Source organism: Mus pahari, chromosome 10, assembly GCF_900095145.1.
Source record: "Mus pahari chromosome 10, PAHARI_EIJ_v1.1, whole genome shotgun sequence".
NCBI lineage: Eukaryota > Metazoa > Chordata > Mammalia > Rodentia > Muridae > Mus > Mus pahari.
The window spans coordinates 112,947,178-112,953,925 of NC_034599.1; the positions used below are offsets into that span (position 1 = coordinate 112,947,178).

Genomic DNA, 6,748 nt, shown 5'->3' on the forward strand with positions numbered 1-6,748 from the left:
ACTCACTCTGTAGACCAGGCTGGCCTCGAACTCAGAAATCCACCTGCCTCTGCCTCCCGAGTGCTGGGATTAAAGGCATGCGCCACCACGCCTGGTCCTCCTCCAGACTCTTATGTTTATCCCAGAATCTTCCTCCCTGATCTTTCGCTTTGTTTCTCAGATCTCATCCTTATGTGAGATGCCACATGCACTTCATAGCTGGGAATCTCTGTGCTATCTCTGTGCTATCAAGATCCAGGCCACCGGTCCTAGGTCCTTAAGCTACAGCACTAGTCTTTATGGGAGAGGTCACATGTACTTTTGAGTTCCAATGTTGCCATGCTTTAAGATTTATTGTACACAAGGGATTGAGGTCATTGTTACCAGGATTTCCCCCAAATTGTACTGTACTTGAATATGCTTACAATAAACTACGCAGGGTCAGACTCCTGGTGTTTGCACCAGTGTGGATAACTAAGTCATGCTGAACTATGCTTCCTTCTTGCCTCTTGAGAATCATTATTCTGTTGGCCATAGAGTTAGCAGGGACCCCAGCAAAGTCAGCCATATGTTTAAGTACAGTTAAAAATTAAGACCAAGAGGTTTAATTCAGCTTGTTGAAAACAAGAGAGGTCCTTTCTCTCTGACTTTTTCCCCCCTCTTAAACTGTTACTTCAGAGTTTGTAAGTAATTTCTCCTCTCTGAATGTGTGTGAGTTCTTTCGAAACCTGCTGGGCTTTTGGTCCACTGTGTCTACAATGAAGGCCTTTCTCCAGGACCTGGGCACTGTGATTTGGAGATGTGAGCACCACCTTCCATCTCTGTGGGGATGCAGGAGTTCTCAGAGCTTGGCTCCAAGTTACCTCCTGCCACTGACGTATGAGAAGGTTGGTTGTCATCTGGGAGCCAATTGGCTAACAAAGGTGACCAGCGTGATCCCACGGGCAGAACTAGTGAGTACAGGTTACAAAGAATGCTGTGGAGGGGCTGGGGTGTGTGGAATGGCTCAGTCAGCAAAGTCCTTATTTGCAAACTCCAAGATGAGAATTCTAGCTTCTGAACCCATATTAAGAAGCTAAACATGGGGCTGGAGAGATGGCTCAGTTATTAGAGGCTAGGCTCACAACCAAAAATATAAGATGCTAGGCATGATGTGTTTGTAACCCCAGCATTGGGAAAACGGAGACAGAGGGATCTTTGGAGCTCTCTCGCCAGTTGACCCAACCAAATGGGTGAGTTCTAGGGAAAAAAGAAGAGGCCCTCTCTGAAAAGACAAGGTGGAAATGACTGAGAAGGGCACTGGATGTTGGTTTTACACACGTGCATGCATGCACACATACTCACATTTGCACATGCAGGCACGCACTCATGCACACACATACACACACATGCACACATGCTCATACACATGCATGCATGTATGTATACTCTGTCAGGTCCTCTTGCTTCATGCACAGTTGTTGATCACCTTAAGGACAGTGGTGCATTTGAGTGTGTGTGAAATGGGAAGGAAGAGAGGCAGGCAGATTTCTGAGTTCGAGACCAACCTGGTCTACAAAAGTGAGTTCCATGACAGCCAGGGCTACACAGAGAAACCCTGTCTCAAAGAAAAAAGAAAAGAAAAGAAAAGAAAAGAAAAGAAAAGAAAAGAAAAGAAAAGAAATGGGAAGGGAGGAAGGATTTTGGTCTCAAAGATCCCTAGTATATTGTCTAGGATAACACACTCTAGTTTGTTGAGCCAGTAAGGGGAGGGCTTCCTTTCTCTTTGACCTCTGTGGGGGAAGATTCTGGGCTGCAAGAAGCTTGATTTTCATTCTGCTCTAGAGTGCTGTACTGGGTGAGTGCTGTACTAGAACCTGCTGAGAAAGAAACACAGAAGCAGCTCTATAAATGTTTACACCGAATACAGGGAAGGTTAAATGATAGACTCAGGCCTGGGTCTCTATATCTGCCTCCTTTAGGACTGAAGGAGGAGCATAAAGGGGTGTCAAAAAAGTCACTTTTAGGGCTGGAGAGATGCCTCAGCAACTAAGAACACTGGCTGCTAGCACTCCCAGAAGACCTGGGTTCAATTCCCAGCACCCCCATGGCAGCTCACGACGGTCTGTGACCCCAGTTCCAGGGGATCTGACACCCTCACACAGACATACATGCAGACAAAACATCAATGCATATAAGCTAAAAATAACTAAATATTTTAAAAGTAACTTTTAAAGGTGGGAGGAAGCTTGCAGACAGAGGGAGGTAGCAGGTGAGGTGAGGTGGGCTCAGAGGGGCTGAGCCTGGGGTTTCCTGGTCAAGAAGAGAGGATGAGGGAATGTACCCAAAACAGCAGACAAGAGGGGATGTAGGGTTGGGGTGGGTAAGAGCCTACCTGTTTGGGAGATTTCAGGGCAGCCTGGTTTACAGAGAGCCAAGCTGGCTGTGCAGCAGAAGAGGGGGACAGGGGAGCTGCAAACTCCACCCCAGAGAGCCTGGGGGAAATTCAAATGCCAATTCAAACTATACGTTCATTATGGTGCATTGACATTGGATCTGATTAATTCTGATGCGAGATTTTAAAAAACTGTTTGTAAGGTTTTGTCTAATGAAGTTTATTTTTTGTTGTTGAGACAGCGTCTCTTTGTGTTGTCCTGGAGCTCCAATATAGACCAAGATGGCCTCGAACTCACTGACTTCCTCCTATCTCTCTCTCCAACAGCCTGGCCTATATTGGTGATGGCCTTTCAGTTCTATCAGTGTACTGTGCCTACAGAGTCAGTAGGTTTAGCTTAACAATGTTCTGGAAAGGCATTTTAGGAAAAGCAATACAGATTTGGTTTTTTTCTATTAATACTTGTAATTCAAAACAATTTGACCAAATGAGTTGGTTAATGCACTCTCCATTCAGAGTTCAGGGAGATTCCGCCCTCAGGACAGTTTGCATATTCTGAGCCCCCAGGAGGAAAGGCAGACCGCAGATTTGGTCACAAGCTTTAGCCTTCCTTTGGTTTTCCTTGGCAGGCAATGACCTGAGTCACAAGGTCCTAGCTTCTGAAAGCTCCTGAGTGGTGGCTCATTAAATTCAGCGAGGTCCCGGGCCCCTCTCCCTCCCCCTACCCCCTGCAACAGCCTGAGTTCCCCTCCTTGCAGTTCATCCAGTCGCCAGGCCATGCCTGACATGGCCATCCCTGCACAGCTGGCTCGGGAGGGGAAGGAACTAGAGTTGGTTTTGAACTGGATCAGCCCTAGCGTGCCTTCTTTGCTCCCGTTCCCATGTCCTGCGATCTTTAGTAACCTCGGAAAGCAGGCAGTCATTTTAAAGTCCTAAGGACACAGAGCTTAACTTTCCTTGAAGTAGTATGCATGGTTCTTAAAAATTACATTTATTTATATGTACGTGTGCACACACTTGGACTAGTCACGATGGGGGTTAGAATGCGTGCGCACCTACACACACACACACACACACACACACACACACACACTTGCACATGCCACAACATGTGGTCAGATCACATCTTGAGGGAGTCAGTTCTGTCCTTCTACTGCGCATGTCCCAGGAATCAAACTTAGGTGGTCAAGCTTGGCAACTGTTGACATCAGGACCTCCCAAACCTATGACATCACATAGGCGACAGCACGACTTGTGACCTGCAGACCAGTTGCCAAGGCAACAAGCACCATATTCCCAACATCCACTTGGCTCACCTCCCATATTTACCTGTGTTATGTCATTCTCCATATAAATAAGGAAAACACCTCTCTCTCTCTCTCTCTCTCTCTCTCTCTCTCTCTCTCTCTCTCTCTCTCCCTCTTCTGTTTCTGCCACAACCTTCTCTCTCTTTCCCCAATAAAAGCTCTTCCACGTGGAACTGCCTTGGCCTAGAGTGCTACTAAGACATGACCACCATTCTAACACATCAGCAATAGGTGCCTTAATCCACTTTGCTGGCCCGTATTGTTTCAGGCACCAAAGACATCCCATCTGTGTTTGGGACTTTACATACCACACACTAACAGTGCACTCCGAAGCTGACTGCCATAGGAAAAGCAGGAGGCTGACTCTGCCAGAAGTGTTGGCAAAGGCAGTGTGTACTGTGTCCCTGAGTTAAACAGTGTCTCCCACCACCCTCCAGACCTCTCTGTGCAATGAGGTTGGCAGAAGCAAAGGGCGGAGGATATATTTCAAAGAGATTAGCATTGGTCAGGTTCTTCCCAGAAAAAAAGGGGTGTGTGAAGAGCCAGGCTAGCCAGACTGAATTTGGGCTGGGACTATTTTCTGCTCCAGCATCCTTTGATAAAAATAAAGGCAAATGGGACAGACAGTGAAGAAGCCACGATGACCTCCTGTTGAGTATCGAGGAGATATTCCCTCCAGGAAAGGGGATAGAGGCTCACAGGATTCAGCTAACTTACAAGGTTCCCTCTCGGGAGGCTTCTAAGGAGTTCCAGGAACAGAGCTCTCATGAGTGGGCACTGGGAAAAGCTATGACTAACCCTAGGGCATGTTCCTATGACTAACCCCAAAAACCTTACTGATCCCCCAGACTAGACTTGGGTGTGGGGTTGTTCTTGCTTGTCCCAGGAGTCATAGCTTTCATAGATAACTTGGCTCACGTTTCTCCCAGAAAAGCCACCAAACAACTTCCTGGGGCCGTTTCTGTTGTCCAGGAAAGCCCCACTCCGGTTCAGCCACTGCCCTACCCTGCTGACCCTCATAAGTTCCAAAGGTTCAGCAGGACGGGTCTCTCTCAGAGCTTGTCTCCTCTCAGTAGCCTCTGGGTCCTTTTATGACCTGGGCCTGAGCAGGGTCTTCTTATGATCTGAGAATCTTCACATTTGACTGAATTTCTTTCTACCTCGAGTATAGTATTTCAAGCAGTTGGGAGACAAAAAATAAATAAATAAATAAATGGCAGAACTTGGAAAGACAGAACGGCAAGAGGGATAGACAATGAAGGCAGGAGAACCCTCAAGTTCCCAGCTTTTCTCTGCACACGGTTGTAAACGAACAGGCACAGAGCGAGCGAGGCTGCAGGGTCCTCTGAAAAGGGGCTTGTCTGTGTCAGCAGGGGTGGATCTCCTCCTGGCCTGTTCTCATCGTTTCCTCCCTAAGACCACAATTCCTAGCTCAGATGTCTGCGCCCAAGTGGCTAAGCCATGGTTCTGAGCATTTATGAAACTGAAGAATGAGTTTGTGACAAGTTTATTATAAATGTAATAAATGTTCATCATGACAATTGAAGATGGTACCAAAAAAGCATTTAAAAGGGGGAGGAATCCTTAAAACTATTCAACTTTGCAGATTCAGCATAGCACTCTTTTAGCTTTTTTGCCACATAAATTTATAATAAAAATGCTAACATCGTTTTGAACATTTATCACCACCACCACCACCACCACCACCACCACCACCACCACCACCACCACCACCACCATCACTGTTGCTGTTTTTAGAGACAGGATCCATACGGTCCAGGCTGGTCTCACAATTCTGATGCACTGAGAAGAGTCTTGCGCAGGTGTGTGCCACCAAGTCTAATTTTATTAGATGCTGAAGATTGTGCCCAGGGCCCAGGGCTCCTTGCATCTTAGGCAAGCAACTCTATCTATATAACATTCTTCTCTTTATATTCACAAGCGTATATACAATCAGGGGAGCCAGGCAATGTGGGCGCACACCTTTAATCCCAGCACTCAGGAGGCAGAGGCAGGTGGATCTCTGTGAGTTCAAGACAAGCCTGGTCTACAGAACGAGTTCAAGGATAGTCACAGTTATACAGAAAAACCCTGTCTCAAAAAACCAGGAAAAAAATCAAAGGAAACATCAGGCACCTGCCACTCAGTTATCAGCTCCCAGTTAATATTTCATCTATGCCCTATTTCATGGCTGAATTAGATTATTCCGTTTCTATAGACATTCAAGTGTGGGTCTCTGATGATAAAGGCTCCTTTTAAAAAGAAGTGAAAACCACCATCACTAGTTTTTATGGCTGGTGTTGTTTGTCGAAGGCAGTCTCACGCAGAAGCCCAAACTGGCCTAGAGCTCTCTAGGTAGCCTAGGCTGGTCTCAAACATGCATTGATCCTCCTGCGTCACCTTCCCAAGTGCTGGGATTAGAGGCATGGACCAAAAAGTCTGACTGGCAATCTGAATTGTGATCTTTTAAGAATATCAATATTTCCAATTTCCCAGATGTGATTTTTATACCAAGCCCCCTTTTTTGGGGAAACATTTAATAGAAACCTTTCCCCACATCCCTAAAACGCAATTACTAACTCCTCAAGTTACGAGCCTGCAGAAGATCCTTCATTCTCTTGATTGATCTGCAGCATTCTCAGGAAAATAGACACAGAAAGCAAACAGCATTGGAAACCCTGTGGCTTAGCCTGATTGACCCCACGCCCAGGTATGGGAGGAGTCAACCCAGGTATGGGAGGAGTCCGGAGTCTGAGGTACTTACCTGTCAAATGGGAAGGGAACTTCTGCAGGAAGTGCCAGTCACTCACCCAGACCCATGCAGACTCCACCAGAGGCAAGTGCTTCCCTCTCTATGAGGGCATCTTTATTTTCGAAGTTAGCCAATAGCATCTGGTTTCCTGTGTGGTACCCTATCTTTAGATACTGTGACAAGCAAGCTCAACACTCCAGGCTGGGAACCAGCTGACCACAAGAGAGCCTGCATTTCAAATCTAGGGGACTTGAGACAGGGGCAGACCTGGCGGTTGCTAGGGACTGCTGGGGACTGTGGGGTGGCAGACCTGGGGAGTTCTGGGGGCTGTGGGGT

At 46.9% G+C, this 6,748-nt stretch overlaps 1 protein-coding gene across 1 annotated transcript in view; it reads right to left on the reverse strand.

Moving 5' to 3' along the window:
* Cx3cr1 (C-X3-C motif chemokine receptor 1) overlaps positions 1-6,501 on the reverse strand; it is a 14,940-nt gene extending 8,439 nt beyond the window's left edge. Inside the window, exon 1 of the mRNA XM_021207747.2 lies at positions 6,425-6,501. The gene's annotated coding sequence lies outside the window, so the exon portion shown is untranslated. The remainder of the gene's footprint in view (positions 1-6,424) is intronic.
* Positions 6,502-6,748: the final 247 nt, after the last annotated feature.